At 43.0% G+C, this 20,209-nt stretch overlaps 1 protein-coding gene across 1 annotated transcript in view; it reads right to left on the bottom strand.

Moving 5' to 3' along the window:
• The window catches only part of LOC136053936 (sodium channel protein type 5 subunit alpha-like), a 562,080-nt gene extending 553,869 nt beyond the window's left edge, over positions 1 to 8,211 (bottom strand). Inside the window, exon 1 of the mRNA XM_065744930.1 lies at positions 8,077 to 8,211. The gene's annotated coding sequence lies outside the window, so the exon portion shown is untranslated. The remainder of the gene's footprint in view (positions 1 to 8,076) is intronic.
• Positions 8,212 to 20,209: the final 11,998 nt, after the last annotated feature.

The raw sequence follows: 20,209 nt of genomic DNA, 5'->3' as shown, positions 1-20,209 counted from the left end.
ACCTTACGTCTGTCCTAACAGCTAATCAAAAAACACCTGCAAGACACCTTTAGAAAATTCTAAGAGGGAAAATGGTGCTTAGAAATACAATGCCTGATCCGAAGTCAAAGGGAGCTTTACTTTTGGCTACATCAGGCTTTGGATTAGGACCTTAAAATAGTGCTGGAAATGTTCCAGAAAACTTACTTCAGCTGCATTTAAAGCCCGTGCTTTGCAGCTATTCAGTAATTTTCACAGTTAGTGTTAAACTATCCAGGGAACTTTTATACTCGTAAACAAATCCCCTTTCTCCCTTATGTTGCATTTACATTGACGTTGCATCATTGACTTCAATAAACAGTCTCCTGATTCATCCTGTGAGGAGACAGCCATCCGAATTAGGCACCAGAGATGTGCCTAAAAGCCTCGCTTCAGGTTCTGATTATCAATTTAGCTAATTAATAAAAGAAAACCGCAGCCCAGAATCTTTCAGTGTTTTCAGACCATAACCTCATATTTATTTCTCTCCTGTTCCCAGGAGAACATCACAAGGCGTTTTTTTAATTGTTGTATTATTTAAAAGTTCCAGGGTCTTTTTTTGCCATATCTCCTCAAAAAAGAAGTATGTGTGACCTAGAGCAGTGTTTTTAGGGTGTTCACAGCCACAGGTTGTCCAAGCCACCCTGAAAAGTCAGGTGGACATTCATCTACATTGCTGACACGTGTTGGGACACCATGGGGCCATGAATCTATTTTTCTGGGTTTTCAAGTTTAGGCAACGTCATAGGAAAGAAAACCCAGTGTAACTTGAGCTAAACTTTTACTAAGGGTAAAAGAATCCAAGAACTTACAGACTTTCTTAGGAAGGCTCCTACCCCGATTTCATCCTCTGAGAAGAATTCAGAGCCTTGATTTGAAACTCAATGAATCCAGAAGAAACAGAAGTGCAAAGGAAATCTGTTGCAGACCCTACAACATTGTACTGAGAAAGTACAGTACTTCCTTTAGTTGAAGTAATGAATTATGAGAAAAAGATTAAACAAGGAAAAAAAAAAGAGGAAGAGAGCAAACATTTCTTTTCTGTTTTTCCCCTCACATATTCCTATGAAGGTTTCTTTTTTCTTCTTTAGCAATGTCATGTGGTTTCATAACAACTATTCACTTTTCTCTCTTTATCTAACAGCTGTCTGCTGAAAAAGATTCATAAAAAAACTAAACGTTAAAAATGAGAGAAACTATTCATATGCAATGTATAATTGCATACTATATTTAAATCCATGTACATTATCTTTCAAATTATATTTAGTTTCAACAGGAGGGGAAAAAATCCCTTTACTTTCTGGCACTGGGAATAGAATTTGTATATTGTTTTCAAATACAACAGCTCTTTCTGAGAACTTTTGCCAGGGAATAACTAATGGCTCAAGACAGGGAATCTGGCTAGATCAGATGTATTCTGACACTGGCACACTAACTGTCACCCAGAGCATAACTGGAAAGTCCTCAGGGAAGCTGCTGTGCAAATCTGGATTAGCTCCACTGAAGTAAGATGAGTCGATCTGGGTTTGTGGAGCCGAGCACAGAACCTGGCCCTCTGCTTAACAAATGTACAGACCCTCTCAGTGCCTCCAGCAGCACAGGAGCTGCACATCGCTCTATGTTGAAGGCTTGAGATGCAGCTGGAGAGGTGATGGAGATGATGTGCTTGGCCCTGGGGAAGGCGAGGAGGTGGCTGTGTCACACTGCCGTGCTAAATCAGGGGAGAAAGGATGGTGAGAAACCCTTGTTCAGAAGGAAAGGACAACACTTGTAACATGAGAGCAGGCACAGGCACGCAAAGCAGGACAAGGACACGAATGCTGGGGTGCTTTGGAGGAGGAGGTCTTCTCCTGGCCAAGGAGGTGGCACCACCTGATGAAGTATTTCAAGCTGCCAGGGAGGGGAATACGCATCGGTGCAGGGGGTGCCTTAGCCACAGCACCCAGCCCCATTACACACGGTGCAGTTACCCTGTTGTAATCAGGCAGGTATTTTAAAAACGCTTTGGCGTGATTTTATAATTGCGCGTTATGTAACAGCTACGAACGTGTCAGACCTTGTCCGATGCTAAAAGCTCATCTGCAGGTCAGGTTGTAGCACTTTAATGATGTGTTTCCAAGCTGTGCAGGCTGGGCTGGACCTCTCCCTTTGATTTTCTCTGCTCTGTCCCACAGCCAGCACTGCATCTCCAACCATGGAGGCACCTGCAGAACTTCCCACTGCTATGTAAAGCCTCCCCCTAGCATTCCTCTCTTTTTTTGGTGCCTGCATCAGGGGGGAAAAAGAAAATTTCATCACAAAATCACTCATGCTTATGAGCTTTACACAATGGTGAAAGTTTCATTTAATTGTCACCAGCATCCTTTTTGAAAACATGGTATTTTCCAGGATTTCCCCTCGGGCAATGTCTGCCCTTGTCCTCCTCATCCTTGCAGGCATTCAAATATTGAATGGGACCTTGGAAAGCCTGATCTGGTGGATGGTAACCCTGCCCACAGCAGAGGGGTGGATGATTTTTAAGGTTCCCTCCAACCTGAGTCATTCTGTGATTCTATGATTGTACAGTCCAGCAGAAGAAATGCCCTTTGGAGGACTGAAGTGGCCTGGTAGTGACACACAAAACCTAAGCTAGCTCCAACAGGGGTGAACTTTGCTCACTCAGAATCAGTAGAAATGATCCCCACATGCTGTTCTGTTCTGATTGCCCAGGGTCAAGTGGGCATCTGGTTCCTGTGACTTCTAGACCCCGTGTCAGCATGCTGTAAGCCAGCCTGGAGGAATGGTGGCAAATTCAGACAATGAGACACAAACAACTGCCCATTTGTTAGGGGAGAGTGACCATTTCATTACAGTAAGAAAAATAATCTCTGAAAAAATCACTATAAACAATATAATCCCTGTGAATGGATTATCTTATCTAATCTAATCTACCTCCAATTAACGGCTCTTGAAAGAATTTGTCTGTGAGCAAGTTCATACCTTCCTATTGCACAGACATTTCAGTGTTATATAAAGCATTTAGAAACAGCAAAAAGAAAAACAAACAGACAGACTTCTCTAAAGCCCCAAACCACAGCTTGTTGGTCAAAATCCACCCACAAACTCCATGACTACTGAGAGATACTCCTTATTTCTAGCACAAATTACCCATACCCACAATCTGCCTTTAGTGTTGTACGCTCAAATATCAACCACTGATAAAACTTTGTAGATGCTCCATACTAATACTGTAGCTAGAATAAAACTAGTAAAGCATCATTTGAAAGATAATCTGCAAGTTATATGTTAGATTAGGGACAGTTTTAGCACCTTAGGAACCCAGCTAGTTTTATTAAAAATCCTCTAACCTTTTGGTAGGGCTCTCCATCACTGCCCTTAAAAGCCTCTTTAGCAGAAGCTGTGTGAATCAGGAAAGTTCAAATCAAGCTGAAAGTTGAAATGAACAACCTGGTAAAAAACAGACTTACTTCTCCCAGTATTGAGCACAAACTGTTATCACTTTCAAATTAATTAAGTAAAATAAGAAAAGAAAAAGAAAACTTAGCGCTTAACAGTACTTCTAATTTTTCAGCACATTTTGTCACAACTTGATTATTTGATATGTGCTACCTTTCTATTTAAAAAGCAATTTAAAAAAAAAAAAAAAAGAAAACCAAGACATTTTTGTCATGCAGAATTACAACACGAACAGCCTCACAGGTTACAGAGAGCAGGGAAGCACATTTTTGCTTTGAAAGATAAGGGATCTTTTGACATCAGTGAAAATTTTGCACACTGAAGAGGAAACCTCTGGAGTCACATCTCCTTAAAGGTGGATATATTAAAGAAGAGAGAACTTCTGTACTTCACTTGCCATTTCTCCTGGGAGTATGCCCCAGTGAACTGCAACTGATAAGCCTAAATAAGAAGGGTACAGTCGTGATTGCTGGCAGTGCACGTGTTTAATAAAATCACTGTACTTTCTATTCTGCTAATACTATCCCCCCAGTATGCCCCCAGTCTGCTCAGGGATTGGGATAGGGACAGCTTTGGTCAGTGCCTTGTTCTTCTCCCAGGCTGAGACCTGAGGATCTCCACCATAGGATCTCACCCACTGGCACCCGTCAGCCCAGTAACACCATACCAGAACAAGTGGGGAATAAAAAAAAAAATAGACTGCTAATCTAAGGAACACGGGGCATCTTTGTAAGGGTGACCACATCACCTGCAGCTCAACTTGAAAGAAGTCACAGTCTGACAGAGCAAAAGGATCCTCCTCAATAAACTTTATCTCTTCTGTGACACAAAAACAGCCCGAAGGAGAGAGGGGTGAGGGACATACCAGTTCTGAAAAAGTTTTCTTTTCCTCATTATTAGTAACTCTAATTACTTTGAAAGAAGAGCAATGAGATAAGTCCTGCAGAGCCAGAAATGTGACCTGATTTCCTTCCTGATTTAGAAACTATCACTTTGTAAGAGAAACCCAAAGAGACAGAGCCAGGGGAAAGTGGGCTCATCGGTTTGGTCTGCAAAATAAATAATAAGACAAGATCAATAGAAAGTAATCAGTTTTTGTTTGTTCATAAAGAGATGGTTTTTTTTAAAGAGAAACAAGCAAATGTTTATCGTGTTTATCTGAATTGTGTGATAGCGTGGACAAGATAGTCACTCTAAGCAAATAGGAATACACCTAACTGACTTAATGCGTTTTTCTGCAGGTCAGGATCACAGAATGGTTTGGGTTGGAAGGAAGCTTTAAAAACCACCTAGATCCAACCCCCCTGCCACGGGCAGGGATACCTCCTGATAGATCAGATTGCTAGTCCCAGATGACTTGGTCTTGAGTATCTTCAGCAATGCACAAACATAGACAGTAAAAGGGAGAAGCAACGATAGAATTTAAAATACAAATTGCTTCATACACTGGTTAAGACTTTACCATAAGACAGCATGCAAACAGAAGCAGATGTCAAGCGTATACTTCAGAGACACACCACTTTTGTGAAATATGAGTTTCATTTAACAGAAGAGAGAAATTACTTGTTGCCACTTTTTAACTATCAGACCTTTAATTTTTCAAAATAATTCTTAAGAATGATTGAAGACAACTCAAAGTAGTTACTTTCAGGAAAAACTGAGCATCCGCCCTCTGAAAACAGAACCTCTTTTCTACGTTTGTCATAATAAGCTTCCAAAAGTAATCAAAGGTAACAACAGATATGGATGTTTCTTTCAAAAAACATGACCATGATTTCAGAACAACCACCCAACATGCATTAACAGGCAAACCTAAAATTCATTCCTCACATACATGGGCAGATCCTTCAAGAAACAAAACTGAAAATGGCAAAGAAATTGGTAAAGAAGAGTGATATCCCTGTCTAATACAGAAAAAAAAATTAAAGAAGAAATTTAAACTAGTTCTAGTTCATAAATCTTCTATGCCTTTCAGAATGTCATTTTCTATCAGTACGATTTTAAATATACTTTTGATTACACATTTAAATCAAGAATGCAGTTAGTACTCAACTGTTTTCTGTAGCCTGTAAAAGTCTTGTGAGGTTTGTGCTAGTCCCACAGGTGTTAGTCCATCACAGCAAGAACAGAGTCTTGTTTCTGATTCAGACCAGGAATACAATGCTTTCAACTGTGTTGCACTTTTTAAACTCTATCCTCATAAGCTGTCACTCAGAGTCAGGAAGCCTCATGATCTACATACACCCTTCATGGTCAAGGTATTTGGGCTACGTAGCTAATGATGCAACTGAGTTCCTCTGTGACCTCTGACGAGTGACTGAGGATATGAAACAACATCAGCTCTCTATCGTACTGTACAGACTTTTTTTTTTGCATGCTTTAAACCTACAGGACTCCTCACAGCAAGAAGTTCTTCTCCAAAACAAAATGTGATCCCTTTGAGAGTCCTAGACAAGAAGTACCAATTCGCATTATAAACTGATTCGGAATTAGTTTCAAGAACTGAGGAGAAGCACATTACAACAAACTGCAAACAAAGACAAAATATATATTTCTCTGTGCTTACTTCTGGCAATACTGTGGTCCGTCTCATACCAAAGATTACATAAACTCTGCTACTTAAGTCTGAGAGCTTTTGGCACATTAATCTAAAAATATCACAACTTGCAGTGCAGGACTCCATTGCTTAACTTTTGAGATGCCTTCTCCCAAAGACACACTTGTTCCTTAAGGATCAACTACTTCTGAAGGTCTCTGTCAACCACATTTGTCGTTTGAAGAACAAAAACTCTACCGAAATAATTGTTCATCACTCCAGTCCCATTTGCATCATCCCTATCACATCCCAGCACAGGGATTGAGGGCTCCTCCTCAATTTTATTTATTTATTTTGTAATAATGCATTTCATCAGAGGCAAGGCACCCAAACCAACAGCAGTGACACTCAAAAACACCACTTTCTTGGTCTTTCAGAATGAGGGAGTTTCTCTCCTCGCTGCCTTACAACTCTGACCTTTCCAGTTCTCTGCCACCAAAAGCTTATAGGATCTGCTGGATCCATCTGCAGCTCCACCTGGCCCGCTTTCCCACGCCAAAAGGACGGATCAAACATACGTGTCTGAAAACACATCCCTGCTTCCTCTTCGTGCCACCCGGGGTGGGGAGAACCCTCCAACTCTAACCGCGCCGGCCTGAGCCAAGAGGAAGCGTCCGAAAACCACTCGTGAAAAGCCCTCAAATCCCGGGAAATAACAGCAAAATCAACTTCAGCACCTTGGACAGGACACGCTCACGCAAAATCGCGAAATTGGCACATCGGCCCTGAAAATGCCATGGCTGGACTTGACACATCTGGGGCCTCTAGGACACATCTGCGGGCCTGTTTATTTTTAGTATTGACAAATCCTCTTTGAATCGCCGCGTTTATTCCACCATACGCCCTGTATTTCGGGAACAGCAGCTCGTCGCCCTGGTGGAGGGAGAAATCGGGGCCACGAGCTGCGGATCCGCCGCCCGTCTGCGGGATGGGCAGCTGCCCCAGCCTCAGCTGGAAAGGCTCAGCTCAAGCACTCGCAAAGCTCAGCTCATCCTTCCCAGGCAAAACAAGACCTGTTGCTGTACACGAGCACAGCTCACCCGTTCCTCTCCCTTTTTAGAGGCTCATCTCTGCTTCCTCACCCATACGTCCGGGAAATAAAATCAAATAAAGAGAAGGTCCGGTTTGCTCCCATTGCGGCCACACTTTGGTTGCATAACTTTTGCTTTTATTTAGCTTTCTCTCTTGCACCCAGTATGGCACCAGTCCCCTCGGGGCTGCCTTGATCAAACAGGGATCACCTTGCCAGCACACAGCACAGCCCTCCCTGTTTCCCTTCTACTTCCCTAAGCAGAGTGGAGTTTTTCATTTGTGCACCCCCCTCCCAAAAAAAAAAAAAAACTCCAAACATTTCAAGTATGAGTGCTTTTCAAATGGCTTTGAGGTGAGTGGTGTTATTAAGACATACGCTTAATATATTATGTCGGTTCTCACAAGTAAGATCAGTAAAACTCTCATGATACACAAGAACAATTCATTTTCCTTGCCACTGCAGAAATAACCATCCAAGCTCACTTCTTCCCTTCAAAACGTGCCACTAAGATTCCATTCAAAGCCATCCCACACCACATGACATTCACCAAACAATCTGCAGAGTGTTTTCTGTGTTGTTATCTCTTTCCAGCACTTCTGGACGTGGAAACGAGACGGAACCTAGACCAATTTCCAACCAGAGTCACTCTTCATCGGCAAAATATCTACATCTACATCTCCTCCACTTCCACTCCCCGACGCAAACTGAGCCAACTTGTCCCTCCTGCAGCCACACCGCGCCCTGCCCGGACGGGACGGCACCGGTCCCACCTCCAGGGGAAAGTTAGGGAAAGGGGAAACCCCGTCGCGACAAATTCCTCCTTTTTCCGACTCGCTCGGAACCGGACATCTCGAGGGACGGGGGGAGAGGAAGGTGGGGAGGGGTGGGGAAGGGGGGGGGGGGTCTCCTTATGCGTTTTTTTTTCTTTTTTTTATTAAAAGCAAACAAAAAAAAAAGAGAGAGAGAAACTTACATCGGTTTATTTAAATTTTCCTGCTAAACCAAGAGTCCCAGAGCCACTTCATTGTATCCATAGAGTTTTAGTCCCCGAGCGGTCCGTCCCGCGGGAAGGGCCCGGCTGCGGGGCGCGCTGCCCGACCGCCGCGGAGCGCTCATGGCTCGGAGCCGCCGCGCCGTGTGCGGCAGCCGCGGGAGCGCAGCCCCGGCCGGGCGGCGGGAGGGAGGGGAGAGGGAGGGCAGAGGGAGGGAGGGAGGCAACACCCGCCTCTCCCCGCCCTACTGAGCGGAGCCGGGCTGGGGCGGGCCGGGCACGCAGCGCCCTCTGCCGCCGGTGGGAGGAGGGAGGGAAGGAAAGGAGGAAAGGGGAGATGGAGAGGAGGGAGGGATGGTGGACGGGAGGAGCAAAGGTGGAAAGGGGAGATGGATAGGAGGGAGGGAAGAAAAGATGGAAATGGGAGACGGAGAGGAAAGGATGGGGTTCATAGGTTCATTAGTTTGGAAAGGACCTACAAGATCATCTAGTCCAACCCTCCTCAGCCTGAAGTCAGCCTGAAAAGTCAGCCTGAAAAGGGTGAGAAAGGCTGGAGAAGAATAGTAAAGAGAAAGTGCTGGAGGATGGAAGATAGGCTGTGGGAGAGAAAATAGGGAGGAAAGGATGGAGGGAGAATGGTAGAAGGAAGGACAGGCAAAGCACAGGAAGAAAGGAAGGATGGGGAAGAGTTAAAGACAGGAAAGGAAAAGGGATAGGAAGGAAAGAAGAGGTGAAGATATGAAAGGCTGATGAAGAAGGCAGGTTGGAGAAGAGGGTTCATAGGTACATTAGGTTGGAAAGGACCTACAAGATCATCTAGTCCAACCATCCTCGGATCACCATCCCTACCCAACTACTAAATCAAATCCCTTAGCACCTCATCTAAACACTTCTTGAACAGCGCTAGGGACGGTGCCTCAACCACCTCCCTAGGCAGGCCATTCCAGTGCCTGATCACTCTTTCAGAGAAAAAAATTTTCTCTGAAGAAAAGGGTGAGATGGAGCTGCAATGAAAGTTTTGGATTGCCACTAGGAAGCTAAGGGGATTTGGAGAAAGGGGTGAGGACACCCTGAAGAGGATGGGAGATAAGGGATGAGGTGGGACAGAATAGAGAGGAAAAAAGTTTGGAGAGGAGTGTGAAGACACAGGTGGAGAAGAGTGTGGATGAAAAGATAGAGAGGAGGGTAGCAAAAAGAAGAGGGAGGGATCTGGAAGGATAGACAAGGGTGAGGGTGAGAAAAGAAGAGAAATGAAGAGGGAAAGGGAGAAAGGAGAGGTAAGGAGGGATGGAGACTAAAGAATGGGAGAGAAAGTTAGGAGTGGGCTAGGAAGCAAGGTAGAATAGGGAAAGCTGGGGAGTAAGGTGAGATGTGAAAGAAGATGGGATATGAATGCAGCAGGTTGCCATTAGGGAGTTGAGGGTGTTTGGAGAAGGGGGTTGATTGGGAGCAAGGAGGCACAAGAGGATAGATGCTGGGGAGTGGGACAGTACAGGAGGACCCCAACACCCAGGAGAAGGAGACAGGCTGAGTAGTGCTAAAGCTGAATTTGGTTCTTTCCATGGACAACCAAACCCAGACAGATGTATGGGTTCCTGCAACCTCTTGCCTCAAGTTCTTCAGGCTGTAAGGAAGAGTTGAGGGTGGGTCATGCTTACAGAGTGGCATGGAAGTGAGCAAATGCAGCAGCTTTTGCCAAAAAATAAGCTGCCTGGTGATAAGTGTGAAGGTTATAGATGAATGTTTATAGGTGGAGAGAGGAGTGACAGTTTGCTATAAATACTGAAGTATTCGGGGTCATAAAACTGGAAGAAAATTTCTGAAGAACAGAAAATAATCCTCACAATTCTGAGCAAGGTAAAATAGTGTATACAGAGAAATGAACAGTGCTTCCTTTGTCCAGTGATGGACTCTGAAGTGAATGACGCTGCTCTGGAAAGAGCCTGGAGCAGTAAGAAATGCTCCTGTCAAAGCAGCTGAGATATTAATTCTACAACACAAACACTGGGAAAGGAGCAAATCAGGCAGGAAAGTACTGAGGATGCTACAAAATGGTCCAAAAAAGAAGCAGCAGAGGCACTAGGAAAGTGAGTGATCAGCAAGACTCTGTTTGGAAGGAAGTTCACTTGCAAAGACATTAACAAATAAAGGGATCAGAATCTGCAAAGATGCAAACTGGAAAGGCAGAGAATGAAGTGTATCATGGGGAAGGGCAGGTGGAAAGAAAGCTAGGAAGAAAAGACTGGGACTAGAAAATGAAGAACACAAAGGGAAATGGAGGTGAGCGAAGATGGAGGAGGATGGATGCAAGCAGGAAGAAGGGTTCCTGATGGTAAAACTGACCCTGAAAGCCTGCAGCAGTGAAGGATGTTGTAGGAAGTAGGAGATAAAGGAAGACATCTTCAGGGAACAGCTTTTTTAATCACTCAATATGGAGCCAAATGATGGCTGTGCAGGGGGAAGGTCAACCTCAGAAGAGCACAAAGACACCTAAAGGGGCAGTGGGACTGGCATGGCTGCAGAAAGCTCACACCTGTCCTGACTGCTTCCAGAGAGCCATGCACGAGCCTGCTTCTGAAAATGGGGCTTCATTCCCCAGTCACCCAAATGGTTAAAAAAATACTCTCGGGTGTCTGTGGGGGTGCTGGCATTGTGCAGAGAGGACTCATGAGCCTTTGGCTTCTTCCTTCAGAGGAGGAGTTAATTTATAGACTGCTTTGGCTGTAGCAGACTGCTGTCAGCACTGATGACAGCAGAAGATTTATGTTTTGAAGCTCAGACCTGCACATGTATACATCTGAAAGGATTTTTGGTTTCTTATATCCCTGCCTATGCTTTAGCAGAACAGTTTGCCTCTGAAAATTGTTGTGACACAGACATTGCTTTAACTCAAATTCAGAAACTTTGTGTGGAGGGGGCTTGACTGCTGAAAATTAAAATATTTCGGACTTCCCCATCTAATTCTTGCACCACTCACATCACATAGGTGAAAGATCCTCACATCTGTCCCTCTTTTCTTCTTTAGTAGTCTCAGCAGTGACTGTGCCAGACCCAGTCCCAGAAATGAAGTGTGAGGGCACAGGGGAGCCACCAGCACCTTAGATTTAGTGTCACAGCCAGGGAACAGAGAAAACATCTGAGCTTTCACTGATGTTCCCATCCATTGGTCCAACCACCTGTTCACTCCTTTGCAGCCAGTATTAGGTAATGCTATTCTAAGCTTTCAACTCTGCCACTCTTACTTATGGAGGAAGGAAACACTGCGAAGTCTTGAAAAAGCACAAGAAAGATCCATCCTCATTTCATCTGCCTTTAGAAATGGAGAAATTACTCCTAGCACTAGCAAATCCTTGATCCTCTGGTAATGAAATCAGCGTGGTCTGAGCAGAGCTTACAGGAAATGCAGAGTACTATTTACAGAGGAAACAAAAAAGATAAGGGGAAGGTAGAAAGAAGGACAGAAAAGGAAAAAGTAAAGGGGAAGCTATCCAACTGAGTTATTCTATGCCAGAAACAGAACTGAGAGGATCCCCCATATCCCATCCTATCTCCCACAGTCAGCTCAGAAAAATTTGCCCCCAGGTTTCCAGATCAAAACTCAGGTTACTCAATTCCTATATATAAATTACCTCCCTTCAAGCATCACTTTATGGAAATGAACCAAAGAGCATAAACTGAAGGGCAGCACATCAGAGATATGGACCTGTGCAGCAACAAACTCACAGCAAGGGGAAAGCATCCTGGGGACACAGAAAACTCATAATGTAAAAGCCCACCATACAGCAACCATGTTAACCGCAGCCCTATGGACAGATTGATCCAAGAGATAAAATGGATTAAGCATGTGCTACCTCACCCAAATCTACAAGAAGCATTCAGGTAATGTTGACTTACCGAACGCCTGTGAAGAAGTTCAAATGAGTCAGCTGAAACCCAATAAACGTGTATATCAAATGGAAGCACCAGCAGCAAAGTAAATACTACGTGGGTGATCAGTTGATGTCATCTTTCTATTCACTTCTCTCCTAAAACCCACCTTTTTCCTATGAAGCATTCATTGCTCTCTTAAAGGAATTACAGACAGCAGTGCTGCTTACAAAGAGCCATTTATTGTTCCAAGGTATTTATAGAACCTTTCATCCCAAATCCCCACACATTTGTTGCCACCTGTTTTAAGGAAACAAAGAAATGGGAAAGACACACAGCTCTTGCAAATGAGAGAGTTTGGAGGAGAGATTTGGTTTAAAACATACTGTTCTTTTTCTTAAAATAAAACTTAAAAAAGAAATAACAGTTCCTCAGAATCCTGAAAAACTTAATTTGTCTCCATATATACACACATTTTCTTTTAAATTTTAAAGACTTTAGCCTGCCCACCCACTTTCGTGTGAGTGCTTTTGATTTCCAGGGACCTTGGCTCTCTATGAAGCCTTTTACCACCGGGATAAGCGGTATGAGAAGCTCCTGAAGCACTGGGTGCCTTCGGGTTTTCATAGGCAGTGTTCACTTCGGCCAATACTTCCCTCTACTGGGCAAAATATATATATATAGTTATTTGCTATAAATCCCTTTGAAACCAAGTGAGACACAAGGACAAGGGTTTTCCCATCTAAAATGATGGAAGAGTGAAGGTGAAGGAAGATCTATCACTAGTATGTTGTTTTATTAATTAGGTAAAAGGGCTTTGACCATCCCATGTTGACCCATACTCCTTCTTGGACAGTGAAGACACTAGATCCCCACAAATGCCTTTCCCTGCTGCTTTCCAGCCCCATTGGGAGAAAATGAAACAAACTTATGGGTCTGGATTCCCCCCCATCCAAACCTCCTCTGTGCTATGGAAAGCATCAGAACAAGATTCAGAGCCCTGCTTTCTTTTCATCCCCTGCTTTGATTATGATAAGCTAAAAGACCCTGATATAAATCTTGCTGCTGTCTCAGCTGATACATCTGTATCAGTCTTTAGCTTCCATCTTTTAATTAAGTGTATCATCCTCATGGAGCATCTCTCATCAAGTATCCACGGGGAAATCCTGTAACGCCTGGCTAAATTGCTACATTTGTTCAATTAGACTCAAAAATGCAATTCTGAAGTGAGTTAATCTAATTTAAGGGGAAAAAAATGTTATGTGCAGGCAGTGCCTCAGACAGCGAACATGTCCAAGTGTGAAGAAAGCATTCAGTGCCCTGATAGACACATAACAGCTCACATTATTAAAGTGAAATTTAGTTTCTCCTTTCCCCAGTGCCCCCCAGAAATGGCTCAACCCCCCAGCACGCACAATTAGGCCACTTGTGTCAAATCAGAACACAGCCGCATTTTAATTTGGAAGAGGATGAAGGTTATGCTGTGCCATGTCCCATTACATGCTCATGGACAGCACAAATATTTGGTGGTAGATAGTTTAGAGAGCAGGGAAGCAGGGAAAATGTTCACACTGACTCTGGTGGTTAGCATCATCATTATCATAAAATATTTTGTGTTAGAAGAGACCCTTAAAGGCCATTTGGTCCAGCTCCCCTGCAATGAACAGGGACACCCACAGCTCCATCAGGTGCTCGGAGCCTTATCCAGCCTGACCTTGGATGTCTCCAAGGACAAGGCATCAACCACTTCTCTTGGCAACTTGTGCCAGTGTCTCACCATCTTTATCATAACATCATTTTTCTTATATTCTGTCTAAATCTCCCTTTGTTCATTTTGAAGCCATTTCCCCTTGTCCAGACTCTTCTAGAGCCTATAGAGCAATGCTTGGTTTTCCAGCAAAGGTTTCTATTTCTTCAGTGTCACCTGCGTCATAATGAAGGACTTTTCCTCAGTGTGAATGATTTCTGGCGCTCAGTTTGTTGAAAAAACTTTACATGAACTTCCCTATGCCAACCCCTTCCAAAAGGTTATACAAACCCCCAGGTTTGGTAAGCCCTCCTACAAGGGAGCATTCAAACATCAAACCTTGACAAAGTGTAAATACATTCCCACTTTCTGGGTTCAGAAAGATAAACTCAAGACACAGAAGTTGCCTTAACACTGCAGCCTCTCTGTTGAAGGACATGACTGTCTCTCTTAAGGACATGGTTTAATGGACACAGTGGTGATGGGTTGATGGTTGGATTACATGATCTTACTTGTCTTTTCCAGCTTTAATGATTCTATAGTTCTGAGATTTTTCTGATTCCCTCATGGTCTTGTGAAACAGCAAGGCTTATCCAGTGGAGGAAATTGAGACAGCTAACAGGGACACATGAACTTCTCAAGCCAAGGGAAAATGTTTAAGGGATGAAATCTGAACTTTGCCAAGCTCTAATTTCCACATGAGGAAGACTTCAAGGCAGACAAAAAAAGTTGTTCATGGTTTCTAGGACAAAATTCAACATAAAAATCTAAAGCATCTAGAAACATTGCTGCTTTACAGATTCTGAGAGGTTGACCATACATGATGTAAGGTCATACTTGTCACAGCTTTAAACATTCTAGGCGCAATTTTTTCCCTTGGGAAGGCAGTTTGAGCAAATCATTGTCTTACTTGTGCCTCCAGTGCCACTCCTTGTAAACTACACAAAGGATCAAAAGCTTTGTGCAGACCTGAAGTTAGAAACATGACTTCATGTGCACCATGGAGGTTCATCTAATGAGTACACCCCCACAGGACTGGAGGCAAACTCAAAGGATATAGTCATTTTCTGCATTAACATCCCTATTCCTCTTCTTTCTTTCATTGCAGGCCAGATGCCCTCCTTTCCTCCATTTAACACCAATTAAAATCAAGCTTCCTTCCAGTACACTTACTCGATATTTTAAGTGAATCATCAACCATTTCTTTTTTTGTGTTGTTCTTTAATTTTAATTTGAATCATCTAATTAATTGTAATTCCTGTTAGCTTTCATTTAGACACTGCCACTTCATTTTCTGGGAAGCACTTGGGTAGAAAGATTCAGTGTCTTCCAGCATGGAAATAATCCTGTGAACATCCTTATGACTGCTGCACGTCTACTGCTCCTTGTATAGGCCATGTCTCAGACTAAATGTGCTTACAAGACTTTATATGAGTCAGACTATTGGACAGAACCTTGACATGTTTGATGGAAATTAGACTGAGCTCTCCTGATCTTTTTCTTGTAGGGCTTTCAAAGAATAAAAATGCTGTGGAAACCTTAATTTCTCGGTCTCTCCTCACTGATGTTTTCACCCTTACACTTAGTAAATTGCAAATCCAGGGGCTATAGGTTACAGGGCTTTGACTACTTGTGTTATTTTGCTCTCAAAATCTCTGGTTCACCAGATCACCCCTATGTGTCCATTTAGGTCTGGTGTGCTCATTTCTACACCCATTTCCAACCCAAGACTACTACAACAGCCCAGAGATATGACAAAATCACCTTACTTTCTGAAAAAAGGGGGAAAGACTACATTCTGGGACTGCCACTGGTATTCTTTTTAGATTCTTCAAACTGAGCATTTCAAGGAGACCAAGAGGACCTGCCCTGAAGCCCTTCCAAATTAACACTCTCCTGATATTACATATGTATGGACAACTTTACTGAGTCGTTGCTCTCAGGGACAGCTCTTAGGAGTGCTGATATTCATCCTCCTGTTGTGACAAAGACACAAGGAGAATGGGCAGCCAATAAAAGCCTGGGTGGAAATCTGTCAGCAGAAAAGGATCCAATGACAAGCAAGCACTCACAAACTGTGGTTGGTAAGAGCCATTCCCTACTTGGTTAACACAAAAGGTATTCCTAAGACCTGGGAGACTTGCCTTCACATGGAATTCTTCATCCTGCAATTTGAGTAAATATAATACAGCCAGAAATAATTACCAATCCATCCACCAGCTTCCTCTTTTGGCCAAGAAGAGAGTCACTACCTCACATGTGTCTCTGGGTTTCCTTCTCTCCTTTTTCTGCCTTTCTGCAAGAACTGCTTGCAAACATCTCAGCCCTCACCTACTCACTCCCACTTCCAGTTCCAAACTTCCATCAGCTTCCATCACAACTTTGCCCCTCATTTTCCTTCCCCAACAAGATCAAACCAGTTTTGAAACAAAGTTAGAGCCTTGATAAGAGGACTCTCTGCCATCAGACACCTGTAACCCTAACACAATAAGCCAGCCTACCTCTCACAATAACAAGAAAGAGCAGGGGGGGAGGACAGCACTCAACCAGGATCTGGCAGCTAATGCAGCAGGCCTAATTACCCAATGGGATAATCTATACTAAAGTCACCAGGTCCTCCAAGCATCTGAAAGTTTACCCTGTTAAAAATCAAGGAATCCTTTGAGGCCCTCTGGTTTAGAGAAGATTTTAAACAAAACTATAATTGCTAAAGGCTCTCAGCTTTTTGTACTTCATCCTTAATGCAGTATCCTACCTCTGACAAATGGAGCCTTTAAGAACTGTACTGCTCTTGACTGGAAATCTGGCATTAAAGGACATCAGTGCACACACTGAACAACCACATTTGCTTTCCCAGCTGACCCCCTCTGAGTGCAGGGTCAGACCTTTGCTGGATATTGAATGCTCTCCTCAGCAACAAGATAAGTCCAGCTTTTTTTTTTTTCCCCCTCATGCAGAGTCTGAGTGCTCTCTTGGAGAGCTTTTTTTATTTATTCTTTCATCCATTTTCAAGCATTGATTTGGGGGTGACTTTAAAGAAGAGAGGAATGGGGCTTCTGCCAGATATTGGGAAGGGAATTGCTATTCCCAGCACAAACACAGCCACCCCCATACAATAGCACAAAATCCTAACAATTGACTTTGGTCTCCAAAAGGGTTGGGTGAGGTCAAGGGTGGCCCCTCTTTGTGGGCACCCACGTGTTCAATAGAAAGACAGATGCTGGAGAAGCTTTTCCCACTCTCTGGCACTGTTCATATTTTTATTTTTCTAATGGATTTTTACTTCAGTTTTTTAATTTTTTTGTATTTGTTTGTTTTTATGTAGTCCTATTCGTATCAAAGAGGGAAGAAAAATACTAAAGGAGAAATTCTGAAATTGAGAAGTTAGAGGACAGGTATTTGTCAAAGGAAGGTATCCACTTCTGATTTGAGTGAAAGCTTCTCTTATTTTTTAATACTTGGAGTCACCATTATACTATTTTTCCACAACTTGTCAGTAACTCACTCACGTTTGTCACTCCTAAAGAACATCTCACCACTCTGTAGTATCATTTTCTGCCCTGAGTTTAGTATCTGACACATGAACAAAATCAGTTGTGAAACCCAGCCTTTACAATGGACAAACACCACCATTTGTTATCAAACAATAGGAATCACTTCTTCCAGAACAAAGAAATTACCAAGCAGGATGAGATCTCCAAGTCCACATGTTCTGAACTCCTGGCTCCAAAAACATACCCCGCAAGAACTTTTCAGAGAAACCCAGCACTAATAATTATTATAATATATATCAAGCCCTGCTATCCCCTTTAGACAGAATGACCATGTCAGTGTTAGTGTTCTAACTTAATAAGAAACTTTGGGACTGAAATGAGTGTTGGGACTCATCTGGCAAAGTGACCAAAGCGGATTACTGCAGAGTCCAAGAATTTCTCTTAAGATTGAGACCGCCCTGTAAAACCCATCAAGGCCTCTGCTTTACAGCTGTGAGATTTGCATGGTTCTTCTCACCTTGCATGAGTTACTGTGGGACTCTGCTCTCATCTAGGTGGCTAAAAGGTAGGCAAGTCCACTACTGAATAAGCCATATCAAGGCTACCCTCCAAAAAGTCAACAGTGATACACCTGATTTCCCCATCCCCATGTGGAAACAAGTAGTCAGCCTCTGGAGATGTCTTCCTCCCCTGCATCAACTGTATCTTTAGCCTAAAACTGGAGTTGTACTGTCATTAACGATAGACACACAGCACATCCAGCTGGATTCTTCTCATCTGGACTGTCTGGGAAGAAGTCAGATGTAAAGACACCCAGTCCTATCTTGAAAGAGTGGTGGAGATGACATCCTCCTAAGGAATGAGCACTGCCTGAAGGCACGCTCCAGAAACAGATCACTGGAGAAGGGGGCTGTTGTCCAGAACAGCACAGCATAGCACAGCATAATTGGTTTATTTGACTGAAGATATGCTGTTTGGATCAGATATCGGGGCTGATGTCAGCTAATGGGCTGAAAAGGCTTGAGCAAATAAATAAAAAATGGATTTCAAAGAAAGTTTGTGGAATTAAGTATTAGGAGATATGACAGTGTTTGCTAAAAGGCTTGATAGTGCATCTAAGACTGACTCAGAACACAGTTTAATCTAAATGGAAAAAATAAATTTGGGGTTGTTTCTAATCTGTAAATTTAATATGAGCTTGTCTCATAGCTTACCAAAAACAAACAAGCACAAACCCAACCAAAGTTAAGTTTACAGAAGTTCTAACAGAAAAGGCTCTCATCTGGCATAAATAGGCTCAACACCATCAACCAAGTGATATCAAATTTTCCTGAGCAATTAAAAATGAATTAACAGCTGAACTGTTGGGTGCAGGGGATATCTTTATTATTATTATTATTATTCCTAGCCATGACACAGCCTCAACAGAAGAGGGAATTTGTTAATAAATTGAGAAATAATTGTCAGGTGAACCTGAAAACTCTCTAGCTGCCTTTTGCCTGAGAAAAAGTCACTTGGAGAGAAACCTCCAAATACAGTGGGTAAAGTGCGTGTATGTATACTATGTGCATATATGTACATATGTATACACACATACACATGTATATAATGCTGAGAACAAAGTATTCAAATGAAGATCTTTGGGAAAATGAGGTGAAATTAATTCCAACTGTGCACAGGAAGGATATTTGCAGCATCTCACCCATCCCATTGGGGCCCCCCAAAGCAGTCTACTTGCCTGGGGTTGACTTACCTCAAGCACCCTGCTTGATATGAAACACATGCACTTGCAGATTTGCCTGTGTGTAAAGCCAAGTGTGTCATACAGTACAGTCAGAGCTGGTAGGAAGGACAGAGTGAAAGAAATAGGGATACCCTCACCCTGACATTAAGTTTTCATAGAATTCTTACAACCTGGATCTTTATCTCAGAATTGAGATGCACAATTTTCAAGAGAGCAAAGACCTGTTGCTCTTGTGCACAGTTGGTGAACAGTGTTGCATGGAGAGTTTTAGCATCCTCTATTTATTTAAACATCTTGATCCTGCAATCTGTGCCAACAAATAGCATGCAATCCATGCTACCTGACTCAACAAGACACTAAAAATTGACACTGGCTTCTAGCATATATAGAGAGCAACATCCCCCATGCAACATGTGCTTTGTTCATGCCAAAGCAATACCACAGCTGAGGTTGAACAAGCAAACATTAATGAGATTTGGCCTACAGCTCAATATCAACTGAAATCCATCATTGCAGTACATATTCACATCATTTCTTGAATCCAGTCCCCTGGTGATGTCACTTCTCTAGTGCGCTGTTTGAGAGAGACCTATGGCACAGGATGGTTCCTGTGTTGCATCCCATGATGCAGTATCACCACATGGGACACTTGGGCATGAAGCTGTGTTCCCACTGCAAAGAGAAACATGAAAATACAACTTGAACCTCATCTAGGTAAGTGACCTTCCAAAAGCATGAGCCTGAGATAGGAACAGCCACATGCACGCTAGCAAGAGATGAACTCCAGACCTTGCTGCCAGGGACTCTCACAGCCAGCAATGGTTTTAGGGATTGAGTAGTGCCAAACCAGGATAACAACAGATTTATCAGATATCTTCCCCACTTGATGGGAGAAGAACAAATAAAACTTTGTGAGATGTTTCAAGATCAGTAAGCAGTATGTTCTAAAACTTCACTAAACAAGTGCTTCTAGTGACAGGAAAGACATTTCCTTTCAAGATTAAATGGTTATTTGAGGGGAAAAGATGAGAAACAAGCCAAGCATTCCTAGCTTACAAGTCTTGCAAAGAGTTATGATGATCCTGATTGAATTTTCTCCTTTCACACATGTGAAAACATACACCATTTTGATCCTCCTCAGCCCCGCTAAGCCCAAGCAGGTGTTCCTCCATCTGCTCATGCCCTGTCTTTTCTTCCCCAGAACAGTGCCCAATCTTTTCAAGCCTTACCTTAACAGTCTAGGAGACTCTTCCTCCAGATCAT

This window comes from Cyrtonyx montezumae, unplaced genomic scaffold, assembly GCF_038088225.1.
Source record: "Cyrtonyx montezumae isolate F1298 unplaced genomic scaffold, pur_monq_1.0 scaffold_32, whole genome shotgun sequence".
Classification (NCBI taxonomy): Eukaryota; Metazoa; Chordata; class Aves; order Galliformes; family Odontophoridae; genus Cyrtonyx; species Cyrtonyx montezumae.
The sequence above is the reverse complement of the archived record's forward strand: the minus strand, read 5'-3'. Positions and strand labels throughout refer to the sequence as shown.